The 19,719-nt window shown below is 44.1% G+C and overlaps 2 protein-coding genes across 3 annotated transcripts in view; both read right to left on the minus strand.

Moving 5' to 3' along the window:
- Positions 1 to 8,965, minus strand: part of SEPTIN7 (septin 7) — a 55,332-nt gene extending 46,367 nt beyond the window's left edge. For both annotated transcript variants that reach the window (XM_083407103.1, XM_083407102.1), the window contains exon 1: positions 8,569 to 8,965. The gene's annotated coding sequence lies outside the window, so the exon portion shown is untranslated. The remainder of the gene's footprint in view (positions 1 to 8,568) is intronic.
- The window catches only part of ANLN (anillin, actin binding protein), a 495,425-nt gene that overhangs the window by 272,871 nt on the left and 202,835 nt on the right, over positions 1 to 19,719 (minus strand). The window lies entirely within an intron of this gene.

Below are 19,719 nucleotides of genomic sequence, written 5' to 3' on the forward strand. Positions count from 1 at the left end.
AATAGCAGCATGTTCTGGGGGCTGGGGGAAGCAGAGCGCCCCTCGCGCCGGGCAGACATCCCGGCTGCGGATAGCAGCCTGCCGCCCGGCGCGCAGGGCGCCCTGAAGCAGAGCGCCCCGCGCACCAGGCAGACATCCGCAGCCTGCCGCCCGGCGTGCAAGGAGCGCCCGGCACGCCGGGCAGACATCCGCAGCCTGGGGAGCACTGCGGATAGCAGCCTGCTGCACGGAGCGCGCTGAAGCAGAGCGCCCCGCGCTTCAGGCAGACATCGGCCAGCCCCACAAGCTCGGGGGACAGCGGGGAGGCGCAGCACCGCCATCCCGCTGCTCCTCGACCTGGTTTGGAGGCTGGGGCTGGGGAGAAGCGCCAGCCCCACAAGCTCGGGGGGCAGTGGGATGGCGGAGCGCCGCCATACCGCTGTTCCCCGACCTGGTTTGGTTTCCCTGACTTGGTTTTGGGAGGGAAATAAAGGGGAAAAAATTCCTTTATTTCCCCCCCTCAAAAAAAACTAGGTGCGTCCTATGGGACGGAGCGTCCTATGGGATGAAAAATACGGTATGTCTACTAAATGCACATGCTGCAACTGTACTGTGCAATATATGTATGTGCAGAAAGGTTGGCATGGATATAAAGCCAAGATCCGGAATTTAACTGAGAAACGAACTTGTACACTGTACTGCAAAGCTACAGATAAAGGTGATCTCTTCTCACAATTAACACCACTTAAAAGCGAAGAATTCCACTTTATCTTTCAGATGGCAAAATCTGAAGCTTAGGCTAAACCCACCAGATCTCTCCATTTGGTAAACGTGGTAGTTTGCCCAGCTATCATTACCCTGACATTAGGTCACTACATTCTTTCTGCGGCACCCCTGTGGGGCTCAGGAGCCCAGTTATGTCATCCCTTACCTGTAGAGCTGGCAGCCTCTCACCCTTTTTTGAAAACCCTCCCTTGTAGAGTGTGCCCTCAGCCTCCTATTCTCTCTCCTCTCCTTGGGAGTCCTCTGGGCAGCTGCTGCTGCCGCCCCTAGTCTCTGAGCTGCCCCCTACCCCAAAGAGAGGTGCCTCCTCACACTGTGCAACAGGGGCATGGGAATGGGATGCCCCCAGCCTTAGTGGCCTAACAGAGACTGGCCAAAGGTGAACGTGAGGCCAGCACCTTACCTTGGCAGACAGCAGTAGCAGACGTAGCTGCTGCCAGGTGGAAAGGCTCCCCTTCAGCACTCAGCTCCCAGGCAAGCCTTGCACACAGCAAGCACAAGAAAGGCCAGGACAATGCATGCCTATCTGCCTGGCCTAACACTTGTCTGTCCATTCCCAATAGCAAGGACCGGCGGACTTGCTGGCTGGGCTACCTTGCCCGCTTGCTTGCTTACTCTGAGGCCACCTCAACTCCTGGCAAACAGCACCCCCTGGCAAGCCCCAGAGGCATCATTCGCCTGGGAAGCTTGCAGCCAGGGCTGCTGCAACAAACAGCTGTGCAAGCCTTTGGGAGGCAGAGGCATGAGGGAACCTAAGAGGAGGGAGGGAAGGAAAGAGGGACAGAGGCTAGTGTTGCCTGCAGCACCCTTGACCATCATTCAAGGCACCCCAGGGTGCCACAGCACGCTGGTTGAAAATCACTGCAGTTAAGCAAAACTGAAAAGGAACAATGAGGACAATACTTAGTGTGTGCTTCCAAATCTTCTTTTGAGGTCAAATCACCTGATGTCATGTGACAGGTGAACAGCCCTGCTCACTTGTCAAAGTGATCTACAGGGGGTGGGAAACTTTTGCCTCCAGCCTCACTGCAAGATAAAGTTTATTGTGACTTCTGTATGCAAATCTCTCTATATATCATAAGTCATTCCAGCTAACTACAGTGCATAAAATCTTTGTCAATTTTAAGTTCCAGTGAGTTAAAATTAATTAAAGCAATTTCACTATTCAGTCTGCTTTAACTACCATGTGATCCTCATGCTGGAATCTACTTGAGACTTTGAGATACTGGAGACTACCAAAAATAGTGGGGGTTTTTGCCATCAAAACTAGAATTTTAAAAATGAATAAAAATGGAAGTACTGTATACTACATGTTAACAACTTACTTATGTCTTGTTTAAGTATTATGAAATAATTATCTGCTTTGTACATGGTGCTTCAGGAGTTTTAAGAAACAACAACACGCAGTTTTAAAATCAGTGGTTGAAATCAGTGCAGTTTTGAAAGATTCAGTTCACCAAATTGATTCAAAATGGTGCCCAACTGTATCTAAGCAGACAAAAACCTTTTCCTTGATCTTAGTGACCATCAGGCAAAATCTGCTTATATCTTAAGAGGTGCCCAAATGCACATCAAACAAACAACTTTTCAACATATACAGCAGATACCAGTCAATAAAAATGCTACAGGAAAGGGTCTAATCCAAGTTTTTAAATGTTCAATTCAACAGAGGGCCATAGAGTTTAGCCAGAAATGCCAGTCAATTAAACAAAGGTGACAGGGGGATACTCAGTGGCATGCAATTCAGTATTACTTGGTTACCTACTGCTCTGATTCACTGATCAGATCTTCTGTCTGCAAATTACTTACCAGTGCAACACCTATCAGAAATGCAATTCAACAAGCACAGGAAAAACACAAAAACTATATTGAATTAGAAAAAAACAGCACTCTTGTTATGTTAGACTTCTATGACTACAATCCTAACTATACTTGTCAGGGAACAAATCCCACTGAATCCAGAAGGACTTTTCAATAAACTTGCTGAAGCTAAAGATGCATGCTTGACCAGAAAATGTCATCCATCAGAGCAACCAAATAAGATTCAGCCCCATGGCTAGGCCTGAACCTAGACTGGAATTTATCTAAATAATCTGATTATCCAAGAATGCTTGCAGCTGCCTTGGAACCACCTTCCTCAAGAAGTGGGTGATAGGTATGTAGCAGGCATTCCAGTCCAAGGGATCCAGGTTTATTTAGGAGTGGTCGCACCACCACCGCTTTCAAGACAGCAGGCACCATCCTGTCATGCAATGAACTTTTAAACACATATGCTAGAATTCTGACCTCTCCTGAGTGTACTTCAAGAAAACTCCTTGACTCGTAGTATAATTCAGATTTTAGATCAGGGACCACAAACCTCATGGCCCCAGATGTTGTTGGACTACATGCAGGCACATCCAACTCCCAAGAGACTGTGATCTACTCCCAGTATAAAAAAACTGGCAGTGATCTACCCATTGTCATTGGAGGGAGGAGGAGCATTCCTGGAGTGCGTGGACTGCCCAGAGTTGTTGAGCTTTTTTGCAGAGGATTGCCCAGAGTTCTTGAGCCCAGTCATTGAGCTTTTTCGGGGTAGGATTGCCCAGAGTTCTTCAGCTTTTATTTGTTAACTTCCAGTAAACTTTATTTAATCCCACGATCAAGAAGGGTCCCGCGACCTACCAGGATTAGCTGGGGATCTACCAATCTACTGGTTGGACATGCCTGGACTACAGCTTCCATTGTTCCTGATCACTAACCATGATGCTGGCTGGAGCTGATGAGAGTCCAACTCTGTTCATATCAACAAGGACTTTTGCAAGGACTAAACTACAGGGAATTAAACTGTCAGGAAATTTTGTAGCAGAAGTCTTAGATAAAACAAGCACTTCCTCTAAAATACTGAGGAAAATCCAAGTAGATATTTAGGACAAACAAGTTTGTACAATATGGATCAGTCAAAAGTAGGAATCTTTTTTTAGCTGGTGTAGGCAGTCCTTTATATTCCCTCAACCTGCAGGCCAACTTTGACATGTCAACAGAGCCACCCACATGTCAATTATCTAATGTCATGACAACTTTAGGCAATCAAATTTTCTGGTCAGAAATAATATATAATCAAATTCAAATAACAAGTAGAAAATACTGTTTTAATTAGAACAAGCAAGCATGAAGTTATAAAGGCTTCCTGCATGTATGAAAGTGAACAGCTTAAGCCAGGGGTAGGCAACCTAAGGCCCGGGTGCGGCCCAATCACCTTCTCAATCCATCCCATGGACAGTCCAGCAATCAGCTAATTTTACATGAGTAGAATGTGTCCTTTTATTTAAAATGCTTCTCTGGGTTTTTGTGGGGCACAGGAATTTGTTCATTATTTTTTCCCCAAAATATAGTCCGGCCCACCACATGGTCTGAGGGACGGTGGACCGGCCCACAACTGAAAAAGGTTGCTGACCCCTGGTTTAAGCCATGGTGCTAGCAAGACAGGAGTTAAAACTGCATCAGAGCCATGGAGAAAACAATTTAAACTCCAATGGGGCTGAAAGTTACTAACTTTTTGCTCCTGTCCAAGTGTTATTCACAGTGACTTAGAAGCTATCCTCAAGGTTACATTAGCATGCAGCATCTTTACACAATTTTTTCAAGAACAGATATCACAAGCATAATGCACAACATTTTCAAACAAGCTAGGGTTATTTGGCTTTGTGGGTAAACTGAAGAAGAGGATGTGGTCTTAAAAGTACATTTTAGAGCTCTACTAAACACATCCATTCAACTTCAACGTGGCTTTCATCTTCTGTGATTCTTGGCAAAGATGTTCTGAAAGGCACATACATCTTAAAGAACTTAGAACTTGGTCTGATCCTCTAGTAACCTAATACTAGTCATAAATTGTTGACTTCCTGGGAATAATCTAAGATCTACCTCATAATGACTTATACCAGCGTACCTAACCTGAAGCCCTCCAGATCTTACTGCAACTACAGCTCCCACCATCCATTATCACTGGTCACACTGCCAAAAGGTGATGGGTGTTTCAGCTCAACATCACCTGGAGGGAACCACACTGGCTACCCCAGATGTTCAAACTGGATTTCATTATGCTACTACGGCTTTACTATATCGCCTACATTAGCTACGGGTACTGGGTTGGGTTTTTTATTTTATTTTATTTACACACACACACACAAGTTTACTGTTAGCAGAGATTTAATGTGCTGCCAGGGCACTCACAAGCAAGTGGCTGTACCTCCTCAGCTACTACAGTAGTCTTTCTCTGGTTGGAAAGTATGTTTCAAGTTGCATCTCCTGGTTAGTTAAAATCCAACAATACTAGTTAAAATCCAACAAGGTTACAATCTTTCCAACCCTGAAAGTCATGCAGTACTTTCAGCTGTACTGTACCGTATAATACTTGATGAAACAAGCAGCTTTGGCTAAAAAGAACCAGAGCTTTCTAGCCCACTGAGTATGTTGCAGAAAATCAGGAGTGGGGCCTTACAGGCTTCATCCATAAGCCCCCTCCCTTAAGTTACGATACTCTGTGTCCAAGCAGAACAGAGTCGTAGCTGAACTACACCGCACTTCTTTTCCCTCTCCCTATGACATGAAAGCCTAGATTCCCATGATCAGACAAGGCATGAACCATATGTAAAATTTGGAAATATGCCAATACAGTCACACCATCACGTGTCTCTGATCTTCTCTTAGTGCTCAGCTGAAACCACAACCAGAAATAGTCAGCCAGCCACTGAAGTTCTGCAGGTAGGGCAGGACTTTTGTATATGGCTGCCTCAGCCACTTGGAACTACTCAATAGGCACTGCTTCTCCTTCAGCAAAGTTCTCAGGAATAAAGCACCTGGTGCCTAAACTCATGGTGTGCACCAAAACCACCAAAGATTTCAATTTCTTTTCAAGGACATCCCATATTCCACTGCATGACAGTCTTTACACCATAATGGGTATGCACATTTACGACGCTACCAGTAATCACACGATTTAGCTGGATTAATTTAGGGTCTGACAATCATATGTACAGCAACCACAACAAAGTGAGTTGCAAGCTTAGCTCATATTTGTAAATGTAACCCAACTGAACAACCTTGAAGCACCCCACCAAGCAGAGTGTAAATGCAAGACACAGTAATAAATTACCAAAGTCTGGTTTAACCAGACTTGGCATGGATTGAAGAGGACAGGATCAGCAAAAGCTAGGTATTAGGTCAACACCACTGTAGATAGCAACATTTTACAATAAGGCCTTTTGTGGTCACTCTGCCCAATGTATATTTAACACCAAGGAATATCTGTGCATGTTTTTTCCAACTAGAAAAAGTGTAAGCACACAAACTGAAAACTGAGAACAAATGAAGTTGTATGCCAGATTTTAAAAGCTGCCATGTGAAAGCAGATGTGATGCTATGCCATTAATGACCAATTCTTCAGAATACCAAAGCATTCCCCAGGGCTTTCCTGCCTGTTTATTTCCTGCTAACTTGCTGAAATGATGAAGCATATCTACAGTTATTTTTCAGAGCTGACTGATAATAAGCAACGCTTGTGTTTTAATTTTTAACTGAGTTCAGCAGGGAAACTTGCTTTGTTAGAAACCATGGAGTTAAGATGAGCTGCTTCGTAACTGATCTTGAGTCTACAAAGTTAAGAATTTTCAGCTTTTGCAACACTGAAGGCAAAGCTTCAAGCTAAAGAACAGGCATTGAAAACATCTCATCTCTAAATTTATTACAGAGGACAAACTAAGAAATGTGATTTCTACAGCTAGGAACAACCCTAAAAGTCAGGTAACAGAAAGCTACTCTTGAAATTATGAATTTCTGAAGCCAATCATGGAGAATCCTTTTCCGTAGCTTAACTTTTAATAGCTCAAAATGCAGTTAGATAAGAAGAAAACTTGAAGCAATTTACCACGTCATAACTGCATAGCCTTCAAAGCATTCCACTCCCACCCAGCCCCCAATTATATTCCCATGGCCTACATGGAAAATTCTGGCATAAAGGCACATGCTACAACTCTGTACAAAATGTAGTTACTTGAGAGGACAATCCTTATCCACTTTGGAGTAAACACCTTTTAACTCTGTAATACTTCCAAACAAGCATAGTTTCACATTCCACTTCTGTTTAGGTGCTTAGAAGTAACATAACTGCTGATATGATAGCCACAATCTCTCAAGCATCACCTGTACAAATAGCCTCAACGGCAGCAATTTGGGTGACGGTATAATTGTGATTTTCTGCTGAAAGTACCGGTCTGAGATATAACTATTTATAAATACCCCATAAATATCTCAAAGATGAAATCTCAGCAAAGATGTAGACCTGTAAAAATATTACACCTTTAGGTTTAAGAAAAATAAGCACTTAGTCGCTATATCATGAAACAACTGTTTGAATATGGAAACAGTATTTTTCAGTCCTACAATAAATAGCTATCTTTTTCTTTAAAATTAACGTGTAAATTTTTACACATATCTTTGAAAAGAAGAGTATAAAAAACAACCATCTTTAGGATGGCAAAATAAAGCAAACATTTTCGCCCGTGTAATCCTAATCACTTCTATACAGAAGTTATATAGCAGTTGAATTCAAAGGAACTTACACCTAAGTAAGAGTGTCAGTACTGAGGTCTTAGGTTTATCACACTTTCAGCAGATTCAAATATTTGAACATGGCCACATGGACATAATGATATATGCACACTGCTTCTTCACGTGCAGCTGCTTTTTCAGGGTGGGACCAGAGAACAGGAGCAAAATCATGCTTTCCGTCTTTAAAAAAAACGTGCTTCCCTCCCAAAGAAGCATCTTTCAACACTGCAGCTGCTTTCATTTAACAGAAACCGGGAGCATCACGCTATTACTGTGTCCAGCCCCATTCACTTCTGACTAATACACCTTCATTCCTGCCCTTCCTTCTTTCCTGTTCTGAGATTTCTTTTTCCCCCCCGGTCCCTCCCAGCTCGCCTCATGCATATTTCCAGCGCTCCTCGATTCCTCCCATCAAATTCCATCCATCCGAAATTTGGGGACTAAACTGGGGAGGCCGTGGGGGGGGGGGGGAGATAATGATGCAGGGAACGAGAAAGCAGCTCTTTCCCCCCCCAAGCGTTTTTCGTTTCACTGCATTAAAAAAAAAAACGAATAAGAGGAAAAGCGCGGGGTGGGGAGCAGTAGAAAAGGAGTCCGCTGTAAAATAAGACGCAGGAAATGGTGTTTGTGTGTGAAAGGGAGAGAGAGAAATGAGGTTGCAGCCAGCATTTCTTGCAAGGGTGAGAAAGATAGAGAGAGCTGCATAAGGCTAGAGTGGAAAGCGTTGTAAAAAATAAATGGAAAAAAGAGGGGGGGGGGGCTTCCAGGCGTAGAAGGGAGGAGAAAAAGAGAGATTTGAAATTGAAATTTTAAAAAAAACGAGAGTTCGTGGGGAGTTGGCGGCTATGGGGCATCGCCCCCCCCCACCCTGCTGCACGGGGCCTGGGACCCCCCTTCAAAATGAAAGCCTCACGAACCGGATTGGGGAGGGGGAGCGGGAGGAGGCGGGCGGTGTGGACGCGCTCAGGCGAGGCGTCACCTTCCCCGTCTCCGCCAAGAGGGCGAGCAGGAAGCTTGAGGCACGGCCACCATGTCACGGCTTCTCCTCCTCCTCCCCGCTGCGGAAGAAAGGCGGGCGGGCGGGGGCGCCTCAGGGAGGGCCGGGAGACCCCGCCGCCGCCGCCATCGCCCCTCCAACTGTCACAGGCGCCCGCCCTCAGCGCCACCCGGCGCCGCCATCCCTCCTTCCCTCAGGAGCCCGGGCTAGAGACTCACCCATGGCTGCTCTCCGAGGCGGCGGCGCTGCTGCTGCTGCTCTCGCTGGCGTTCGTCCCCCTCAGCCGCGGCGGCACGGAGCGAGCTGCCCGCCCCCTCAGTCCGTCGTCCGGCGGTGCGGCTGCTGCTGCTATTACTACTATACTGCCGCCGCCGCCGCCCTACCGATTCTCCAAAGCCCCTACGCCGTCTCCGGTGCGTAGCCGCCAAGCAGCCCGACGACGCCTACGCACACGTAGGGCTGAGGGGAGGCCTGAACGAGCGGGCGGACTGCGCTCAAGCTCCCCGTCCGCAGCCTCTTCCGGCCTCGCGTGAGATGTCGCGAGAATTCTTTCCCCTCCACTCCCTCCGTTTTTCATGCGGCCCGCCGCCGCCGTCCTCCCGCCCTTCCTCACCCAATCGCTTCGGTGTCGAGGGGGTTCCGTTTCCGCCATTTTTGTCACGGGCATTCCCCCCTTTTTTCCCAAAAAGACACCTTTGTATATGCTTGTAAAGTCCTTCCCCGCCCCTCCGGCAACACGCCTCATGTTTCAGTTGTTGGTCTTCTGTTTCAATCCTGAACAAGGATGGGGCTTCAAGGGCTTCAGGCTGAGGGAACCACTTGCCCGAAGCAAAGATGGCCGTCGGAGCTGCTGCGCAAGAGCCGCCTCGCCTACGGCGGGCGAGGTATTCTCGTACAGGCATCTGCCTCGCGGGCCTTTCGCCTTCGGCCGCCGGCTAACGCAAACGGCGGTTCCTAGTGGGAAGAATTTTGCGATCTTATGGCCACGATCTTAAACCCGGCCACGATTCAGATCACACAAACAGGGTGGGCTTAAATTCTGAAGTCAAATTCAAGGAGCGAGCATGTTTATGTAACATCTGTGGCAGCTTCACCAGTCATACCAATCTCCTGCCATTTCAATACTCTAGTCCTTCCCAGAAAGAACAATACCTTCCAACAGATTTCCAACAAAAAACAGGGACTCCTATTCCGTAATAGTAATGATAATAATATTTATATGACTGGGTTGCCCCTGCCACTCTGGGCGTCCTCCAACATATAGAAAAGACAAAATAAAGTATTTTTTTTTTAAAAAAAACAACAATACTTCCCTATATGGTGTCTTCTATAGGTTGTATAGTTACTGATCTTGGCTCCAACATTTCTCTGGTGAAAATGAGGGTGTCCTAAGGAAAAGTGGGACATTCTGGGATCAAATCAGAAACTGGGACAGCTTCTCAAAACCTGGGGCTGTTCCTGGAAAATAGGGACACTTGGCGGGTCTGAAAGAAGCCTATCAATATATTTCCCCCCAGCTTAACCGTAGTATAAATCTAGTATAGCCTTGGTTTCAGACTATTTAAATTGAAATACCTTTTTTAATTAAAAAATATATCAAATGCACATAATGTATATGGGTTCCCTCGTCCGTAACCCCTTTGCTGCTTTGCAAAAGGTATGGATCGCTCAAAAAGTATGAATCTGTAGAGCAGAACAAAACTCTCAAACGTATTCTCTACAATGCACCAGATGTGTCTCTTTGCTTTATATTTTAACCTCTAACAATATATACAAATTAATTTATTTTGAAATTAGGATGTAGGGCTTTGTTTCTTCTGAGGTTTCTCTGAGGATTTCTTCAAGGGCCTATATTGTTGGGCGCGGCAGTCCTTCACAAATTGTATATTATACTGTTAAGGTAGTTGGCCTGAACATCTTTCATTGTCCTGAGCATTGACAAGGGAACTCGCGTGATCTGTTAGGAATAACTCCTAAAGCGCAGTGAAAGTCTTAAGAAACTGCAGCTAGTGCTCAAGGTACACTGATCTCAAAACAAATTGCCTTCCAGAAAGGATGTGCAATCAAGTCATGAAGTTGCAGAATTACAGTAATAAAAATGCACACCTACCCACAGTTTTGTTTCTATTATATTATTTCAAAGATTCAGGTTAGCAATATTTTTAAAATGCACTCCTGCATACACTTGTTTGGGAGTAAGAACTCAGAGCGATTGACTTCAGAATAAACACACCTGGAATCAGGATGCACGGCATATATAAAATATATATAGTAAAACCATATTAAAACATGAAACGGGACATAATTAAAAACAACAGCAGCAGTGCATCATAGCTGAGCATCAAAACTGGATCCAGATTTAAAGGTCTTATTAAGAATGCAGAGTCTTTAGTGCCGTTGGCACGACCAATGCTGCTGGCTCCTGGCATTAATTGTCACCCATGACGTTATCCTCCTGGTGGGCACATTAGTTATCCAGGCCTAATGGGTGATTGCCTGACATTTTTACAATCTGACAGTGTGTTCTGCTTCCAAATGGATTAGTGTGGTCGTTTTGACCCCAAAGAGTGTGTTTGTTTGTTTGTTTTTTAATGTAAATGTCAAAACAATTTGTACTAGACAATTGCAACGGGAAGAAACTCTCAACATCTCTTGTTTTGTAGTGGGTTTGCTGTGTTGCATTAGTATACATCCATTGCCTCAATTATCTAAAGAAAGAGGCTTTGATAGTTTATGACCCGATGATGCAATCTTCGTGAGAGGCACACACATACACTTATTGTCTGAAATAGAAAAGAGGTGTTTTGTTGTAGTTGTAGTGGTGTAGTACTGGCAAATCTCTCTCTTTTTCTCTCTTTCAGTAGAATAGGACGAACTTTGTAATCCCTTCGTTGTGAATCCTAGCCATGGTGATAATATATTTAAACATAAAATACCTAATAAAAATTTTATTAATATATATATATATATTTAAACAAAGACCTGTTAGTCTTTAGAGATGCTACACCATACTTTAAATTACTTTGTAGTATATAGCATATGGTTAGCATAATACAGTAACATCATACCGGTACTTAAGCTGTTAAGAAAACAAAATACGTTTATTTGCATTATTTGTCTAAGGAGATCCACTGACGATGGTTTTGTGTTGATTACACCAGACAGATACCAATGCACTGATCTTTGGGGACTGGGCAAATCATTCTTTCGGCCTTTCCAAACTCTGCAGTCTAGATTGATTAGATTTCTTCTGCCCATGCTTCATGACTGATAGGGGCTGGCACTGACTTAGTACTCTACATCTCTGCGGTGCTGGCTTTATGCTAATTCTAGAGTGAGCACCATTTTCCTGCCACTGATCTCTGCTTGTGCATTCCAGAGTACTGACAGAATGTGGGATCATTTTATTTTCCCCTTTGGGTGTAAACATGTCCAAGGATGTGTTGATGGCAACAAAAAAACAACAACAGATATTGAAGGAGAATTCCTGGATGCCAAGATCCAAGTCTGGAGCTAGTACTCTTTGGTGAGAGAACCCCAGCAAATATTTAAAATCACAAAATATGCAGCAAAGTGAAGCGTGGAACTGTAGGCTGTTAGACCTTTAAAGTATGCCCTTGTGAATTCCAAAAACTTCCTTCTTCCCCTAGTATAGAAAAAGGCCACATCTTTGATAAGTTAAAATGCTTTACTTACAAATGCTCCAAAAGTCAGATTCATGTGCTTTCTTAGAAAGCATTCAGAAAAAGTTGCAGAGGCAGTAAAACTTGGTTTAGTTACAGTGGGGAAAGTTCCTAAACCTTAATTATTGGTACAGGAACTCAGGAGAACCTTGTAAGAGCCAAGTGGTTAAGCTGGAGCAACCAGCTCAGACCTCCTCACATGCTGAGCTTCTCAAGTAGATTGAGAAAACAAAGGGAGGATAGCCTAGTCCCTCCCAAGGTGAACTAGGCCTAACAGGGCAGCTTACTCTATAGTTTTAACCCCTTCATGCATTAATTAGACTTAAACATGTTGGTTATGAGGCTGGTTATCCCACAGGCTGGAACTGCATAGCAGCCCTTCAGGGCAGCTTGACAATAAACAATATTTCCTCGGCCTAGGATACCTCCTGCGTGTGCCTGACTGCCCAAGTGGGAATGCAGAAAGTTCCCACCTATCTGAGCAGGGCCCCTGTTACTTCTGTGTTGTATATACAGTAGCAATTTTTTAATTTTTAAACCATGAGTCCACGTGGTCTCCACTGACCTTGATTCAAGGAAATCAAACCATGAGTAAGCACAGGTACCCTGGAGTCTCTCGCTGCCTGGAGATTGTGATGGTGCACAACAATATGTTCTTATCTGGGGAGGGGGGTGGAAATAGAGGCACCCAAATGTACTTTCCCCTGTTTAGGCCTGGCCCTGTTTAGAAAATAAAATTAAAAACACCCGGTTATAAACCAGACATGGAGAAACATCACACCCCAAATTATTACATTTGTCCCAAGTCCCAACCACCAATTGTTTGGGAACTGTCAAAGAGCTCGGCCAAAGCACTGGGTAGGAATGTCTTTGTTTAAGCATTTCTGTTGCAATTGAGTCATCAGGTTCAAAACAGTGAAGACAACAAAGAAACCTGCGGCGCCTTCGAGACTCTCCCATTTATTTTGACGTAGGCTGGGAGTGGTTGGCTCAGTAGAGAAAATAATTGTCCCTCTTTACTACAGAACTTGCCGTGCCTAATTCATCACCAGCGGCACTTTGTCAGAAGTGGGTCATACACACGCTGGTGGGATCTTGCGCACATCTGATTCAAATCCAATGTCACTTGTGCTCTCTATAGCACCATGACATGCCCACTGCTAACTCTGCGTCAATTGACACTTTGGCCTCACTTTGTTTTTCTTTTAAAAATATTTCTCTCTTCTCGTTATCCAGAACCTGAAAATGTTGATTTTGTAGTATTTGTGCCTTTATATCTTGAAGTGCAATAAAGCATGTGTTTTGTAGTTTCAAGCTCTTTTCCTTTTCCTAAAAATTAGCTTAAAAGGAATGGGCAGAATTAACATACAAAGAAGAGCCCTTCTGTATCAGACCAATAGCCCATCTAGTCCAGCATATTGTTCTGATCAAGCAGATACCTATGGAAAACCCATAAACAGGATTTAAATCAGCACTGTTCCCTTCTCCAACCCACCTCTAGTGGTTGCCAGCAACTGGTATTCAATTAAATAGTTTTCTGCTGAGTGCAGATGTCTAATAATTAATTATTGTACCTAGGGCAAGATCTGCACAATTGAACCGTGAAGCCTGGGTGGGGTCATGATCTGAAAGAAATCAATGACATGGAACAAACACAAAGCTAATGCCTGCCCCCCCAAAGCCTTTTGTAGGATCAATTCTGTACCAGATTTGAAGTTTTAGGACATATTTGATTTGTTGTTGTTTAGTTGTGTCCGACTCTTCGTGACCAGAGCACGCCAGGCACTCCTGTCTTCCACTGCCTCCCGCAGTTTGGTCAAACTCATGTTAGTAGCTTCAAGAACACTGTCCAACCATCTCGTCCTCTGTCATCCCCTTCTCCTTGGGCCCTCCATCTTTCCCTTTCCCAGGGAGTCTTCTCTTCTCATGAGGTGGCCAAAGTATTGGAGCCTCAGCTTCAGGATCTGTCCTTCCAGTGAGCACTCAGGACTGATTTCCTTCAGAATGGATAGGTTTGATCTTCTTGCAGTCCATGGGATTCTCAAGAGTCTCCTCCAGCACCATAATTCAAAAGCATCAATTCTTCGGCAATCAGCCTTCTTTATGGTCCAGCTCTTACTTCCATACATCACTACTGGGAAAACCATAGCTTTAACTATATGGACCTTGGTCGGCAAGGTGATGTCTCAGCTTTTTAAGATTTATTTGATTTGCATTTCTTCTAACTTGGATTTTAGCAATTCAATATAAGCATAAAACATACATACGCATTTTAAACAGGCACCACGCATCTCACCAGAAATCCAGAGACTGAGCTATGTATAAGTCCAGAAAATGAACAAGTGAATGAAGATTAAGGCCACAATCCATCTGCAGCTGTGGGCAGCTAGTCATAGAACAACTGAATGCCCTGCCTCACAGACATTAAAAGATTCAATGGATATATTATATATATTCTCATCTAAATGCACATTCACATAGGCAACGTGGTAAAGACAACTTACATGTGCAGATCTTTCTTGCTAGATCAGGGTGACTGTTTGTTTCTCCATCAAGGTGTGTAAAGTGTACGATTTTCCACTTCAGAGACTCTGACGCTAAGGTTCCTGGCCTCTGTGCTGTTTTTGAAAGCTCAGTCTATTTAGCTGAATGCACGTGATATGAATAGACTAATGGATATGACACTTTCTTATCACTGGAATCAGACATTTGCTCTACTTTCTGAGCACATCTTTGAAGTAAGCACTGGCACCAGTAGTTCTTTGAAATGGAAGTTTAGACTTGACCAGCCAAAGGGCTAATGGAGCTAAAATAGCCAATACAGTAATTTCATTTTTTTTGTAAATAGCTGTGATGAAGTTCAGTGTGTACAGTTAAAAATTGAACCGTTCTGTTTATTCACAGTGAAATCAATAGATCTATGTGCTGGCTGGCAGAATTAAGAACACACACTGATATTATTAAGCTAGCCTGGCAAGGGATGGAGGCTTTCTGCGCAGTTGGAATCCGGAAGGCAATTATACACACACACATACACCAATTACTAACGTAGAGGCAAATAAAATATGTGGAGAAAATGATTTCAGGGACAACAGAACTTTCTTGCAAGCTAGTTCAGGCCATGGGTGGAAGCACTGGCCTATCAGAGTTCCCTCACTTTAAAAAATGATCCTTCCAGAAATTTAATTATTGAGAAGGACCTTTAGATATAGCTAAAGATGTCTACCAAAGCAATGTTCTTACTGCTGTTGAGAGTCTTTAGTAAGTGCTTCATATCAGGAACACACATGAACCTACAAGGGAGCAAATCCACCCAAATTAAAAAATTGTGACATACAAAATTGCAGAACATCACAATTTAGCGCCTGCTGAAAGATTAAAAAATTAATGGTAATTTTCAGGACAGCGTTGATTGAGTCTAAAGAACTGCAACAGCCTGGAATCATTTTGCTTGTATTCGGAATTGCGAGGCTGCTGCAAAAAAATGTCTCTTCCATTTAGTGTCTTGTGCAGAATAATTTGCTAATGATGTCATGTTGTATAAATGCATGATTTTGCAAAATCAGCACAAGTTTAACACGCTGGCGCTTAATCTCTTGTGATGGGAGAGCAGCATCTTACAGAGCTTGTACAGCCGAGGAAATACAAAACTAAAATATAATAATAATAATAATAATAATAATAATAATAATAATAATAATAATAATGTGTTTAAAATGCAACACAGTAGTGCCTAGAACACAGAGCACCTGGTGAGGCTACACCCCACATTGTATAACCCTTCCCTGATGAAACATTTATTACCTCACCAAAGTGCTTTTGTTTAAGAGGACACCCTCTGTGCAAAGGAGGATTCCAGTCTGGCTACTTGCAGTGTCCATATTCACACACAGCCACCACCCAAGCCATTTCCTTTCGAACTCCCTTCTCCAGTCTCCCAAAGTCCCAGCTGCATTTCCCAGTGCTGTGACTTTCACGATAATTCACTGTAATCCGCATCAGTTTGCAGTTTACTTCTTGAGCTGCGCAGCTCAGTAACTTTTAAAAATGGGCTTGTTTATAATATAGCGGCCTATATAAAGACGCTGGAGCCTGCTCGCTGACCGAGTGAGTCATGTTTCTGCGTGAAAGCTGAAATTCAGTTCAGGCATGGTCTCTTTAGCTAGGAATATCTAAAAACAGGTTACAAAGGAATTCCCATCAAGTAGGTTCAAGTGTCTTCAGTAAGCCTCGTTCTCAGGGAAGGATGCCTGAACTTCCCCTCTAAAACAAATTCAAGTGCATTCCAACAGAAACACAGGGGGCTTAATGGTTGGTCACAAGCTGACATTGTCTTATTTGAGACACTTGCTTCCCTCTGCCTGATGACAGGGCTGAATAAGGCAGTATAATGCTGTGAAGGAACTCCCAGCACAGCCACTCTGTCCGTTCCAGTTGGTACACCATGCAGTGGGTGCAATTTGGTTTTAGCGTTGGAGCAAAATTACAACTTAGCCTCTACTTCATATGTTGGGATCTCTGTGGTAAAACCTGACCTTCATAACATTATAACAAAGCATAATTCCTGCTTCGGGTGAGATCATTTTCTTTTCTTGGTAAGTGCAGTCTCAAGAACATGGTACAGTCTCCTCCTAGGTATGCGGGTGGCGCTGTGGTCTAAACCACTGAGGCTCTTGGCCTTGCCAATCATAAGCTCAGCGGTTCGAATACAATCAGTGGTGGTGAGCTCCCGTTGCTCTGTCCCAGCTCCTGTCAACCTTGCAGTTCGAAAGCACGCCAGTGCAAGTAGATAAATAGGTATTGCTGTGGCGGGAAGGTAAATGGTGTTTCAGTGTGCTCTGGTTTCCGTCTCGGTGTTCCGTTGCACCAGAAGCGGTTTAGTCCTGCTGGCCACATGACCTGGAAAGCTGTCTGTGAACAAACGCTGGCTCCCTTGGCCTGAAGTGAGATGAGCGCTGCAACCCCATAGTCGCCTTTGACTGGACTTAACTGTCCAGTGGTCCTTTACCTTTACAGTCTCCTTCTCTGCCAGCTAGATGGCTGACTCCAGAAGGCAGCATGGGGGTGACCTCTGTTCCACTTCACGGCCTTTGGCTTGTGAGGTGCCATGGGACTCCATCTTGTCCCTCAGGCTCTTAACATCTGGATTATATATGAAGCCACTGGTGGAAAAAGAAATCAGAAGGTTTGGGCGTCAGTGTCATTACATAGCTCTGCCTCTCTTTTCCACAGTGACCGTGGAACTTTTGACCTCACCAGTGGCAAGCACGGGACGTGGGTGGTGCTGTGGGTTAAACCACAGAGCCTAGGGCTTGCTGATCGGAAGGTTGGTGGTTCGAATCCCCGTGACGGGGTGAGCTCCCGTTGCTTGGTCCCTGCTCCTGCCAACCTAGCAGTTCGAAAGCACGTCAAAGTGCAAGTAGATACATAGGTACTACTCTGGTGGGAAGGTAAACGGTGTTTCCATGCACTGCTCTGGTTCTCCAGAAGCGGCTTAGTCATGCTGGCCACATGACCCAGAAGCTGTTCGCCGGCTCCTTTGGCCAATAAAGCGAGATGAACGCTGCAACCCCAGAGTCGGCCACAACTAGACCTCCTAATGGTTAGGGGTTCCTTTACCTTTACCTAGTGGCAAGCACAGCACGTGTCAGGGACACGCCCAGCAGAGAGGAATCTCCAGAGGAAGAGGAATTGGCTGCACCTGAGTTTCCACCTCCAGAGGAGGAGGAGGAATTGGCTGCACCTGAGTCACCAAGAAGTAGGAGGTGGAGCGAGTGATTAGAGCAGAGGTGGGCCAGCAGGAGGCGGAGAAGGACATGGAGTATATCTGGCCTTGGGAGGGGTCAGAAGCCAGTTGAATCAACTGGCTCAGATGGCGAAGGATGAGTTGTGGAAGCTTGGACTGTTGGAAGCCTGTTATTGAGAAATAAACCTCAGCTACTTAAACTGCCAGCATTCTGTTTCTTGTGCAGGAGAAGCGCTAAACCTGACAGCCCGTTTCAAAAGCATTCTGTTATGTACTGAAGTTCTCACCCTGGGCCAGCAGGGGGATACTGTAGATAGTTATGCAAATAAGGGATCGAAAGTGATGTTCTGTGATTGGATAGTTTTAGAAAATTGTTACAGTTACGTTGTACTGGAGCTCTATATAAGCAGGCTGGCTGAACCCTTCAGTTCAGTTCTGTTCTGGCCTGTGAATAAACAAGAGCTGTTTGAAGAATCGCTGTGTCGTCTGATATGTTCACCCACAACTTAACACATTTGCTATTGCCCCTTGTCAATCAAGTTAGTCCTCCATTCTGCGTTACGGTTCCTGGCTTTATTCTGAACTCCATGCAGGCATGAAGAGCTACTCATGCGGAGCTCGTGAGAGGATCTTCAACTATGAGTGCTCCTTGGGATGCTCAGTCCTCGAGGCATGACTTATATTTGCACTGATGTTAAGAACAGTGTAAGCCAAATATTGCCCTAAGGATACTGCTGTAGTGGAAGCAGCAAAGCAGCAACATGCTAAAGCTTTCATTAGACTTGTCCAAAAAGAAAAAAAAAGTATTTCTTCCCCCTCACATCGAAAGCATGTTTCTGGAATAAGACCAAAATAATCCAAAACCCAGTCTCAAAATCAATTTACAGTGGTACCTCGGGTTAAGAACTTAATTCCGTTCTTAACCTGAAACTGTTCTTAACCTGAGGTACCACTTTAGCTAGTGGGGCCTCCCGCTGCCACCACGCCGCTGCCACACAATTTCTGTTCTCATCCTGAGGCAAATTTCTTAACCCGAGGTACTATTTCTGGGTTAGCAGAGTCTGTTACCTGAAGCGTCTATAACCTGAAGTGTCTGTAACCCGAGGTACTACTGTACTGACAAAATGCTACAGCTTTGTCCCCTTTAATCATCTGAACCAGCAGTCTTTAGTCTTTTCAGACTTGGTACCCACCTATAACCCAAACGTGGATTTGAAGACACATTTCTTATTTTTCACTATGTATTGCAGGGTGGTAGTCTTGCTGTTGCAATCCACCTTAGATCAGGCTACAGCCCAATTGTGGATCCACGACTTGAAGACTAATGATTTAAATCATAAGAAGCATAACATTTTGATTCACATCTTCATCCTTCTTAAATTGTGGCGCTCAGAACTGAACACAGTATTCCAAATGTGTCCTGTTATATCCTTTAGTTTGTATTGTTGTGATTTATTACGGTATATGGCGTGACCCACCCTGGGACTGGCAGCAATAAATAGCAGGATATAAATATTTGAAACAATTTTTAAAGGAATAAAGAAATAAAAATGCAAATATAAATTCGGCACCTTCCTCAAGTATGTAGAAATACAATCATATTTCTGAAGGATGCATATTCACCTGGCATATTGTTGTTTAAAATTTATTGTTTAGCAGCTCATTTAGACAGAGTTTAGATCTGTAAGATTAAGTACAATGTTTAAGAAGGATACCACATTATTTATACATTTTCACCAGTCTGGCAAATATAATGGAAAATCAGCAGTAGAGTTTCTCTTTGTGGTAATTAGATAGTTATGAAATATGGGTGGTGGTGGTGGGAAGCTTGGCTGATGCAATGAGTCATTCAATATTTCTTCTACATAAACTGTGCAACCAAACAAAATGGAATGCTGAAAATGTCCACACTGACTTCATTATAAGTAATTTATGGGAAA

Source organism: Podarcis tiliguerta (genome assembly GCF_965153285.1).
Source record: "Podarcis tiliguerta genome assembly, chromosome: 12".
Lineage (NCBI taxonomy): Eukaryota > Metazoa > Chordata > Lepidosauria > Squamata > Lacertidae > Podarcis > Podarcis tiliguerta.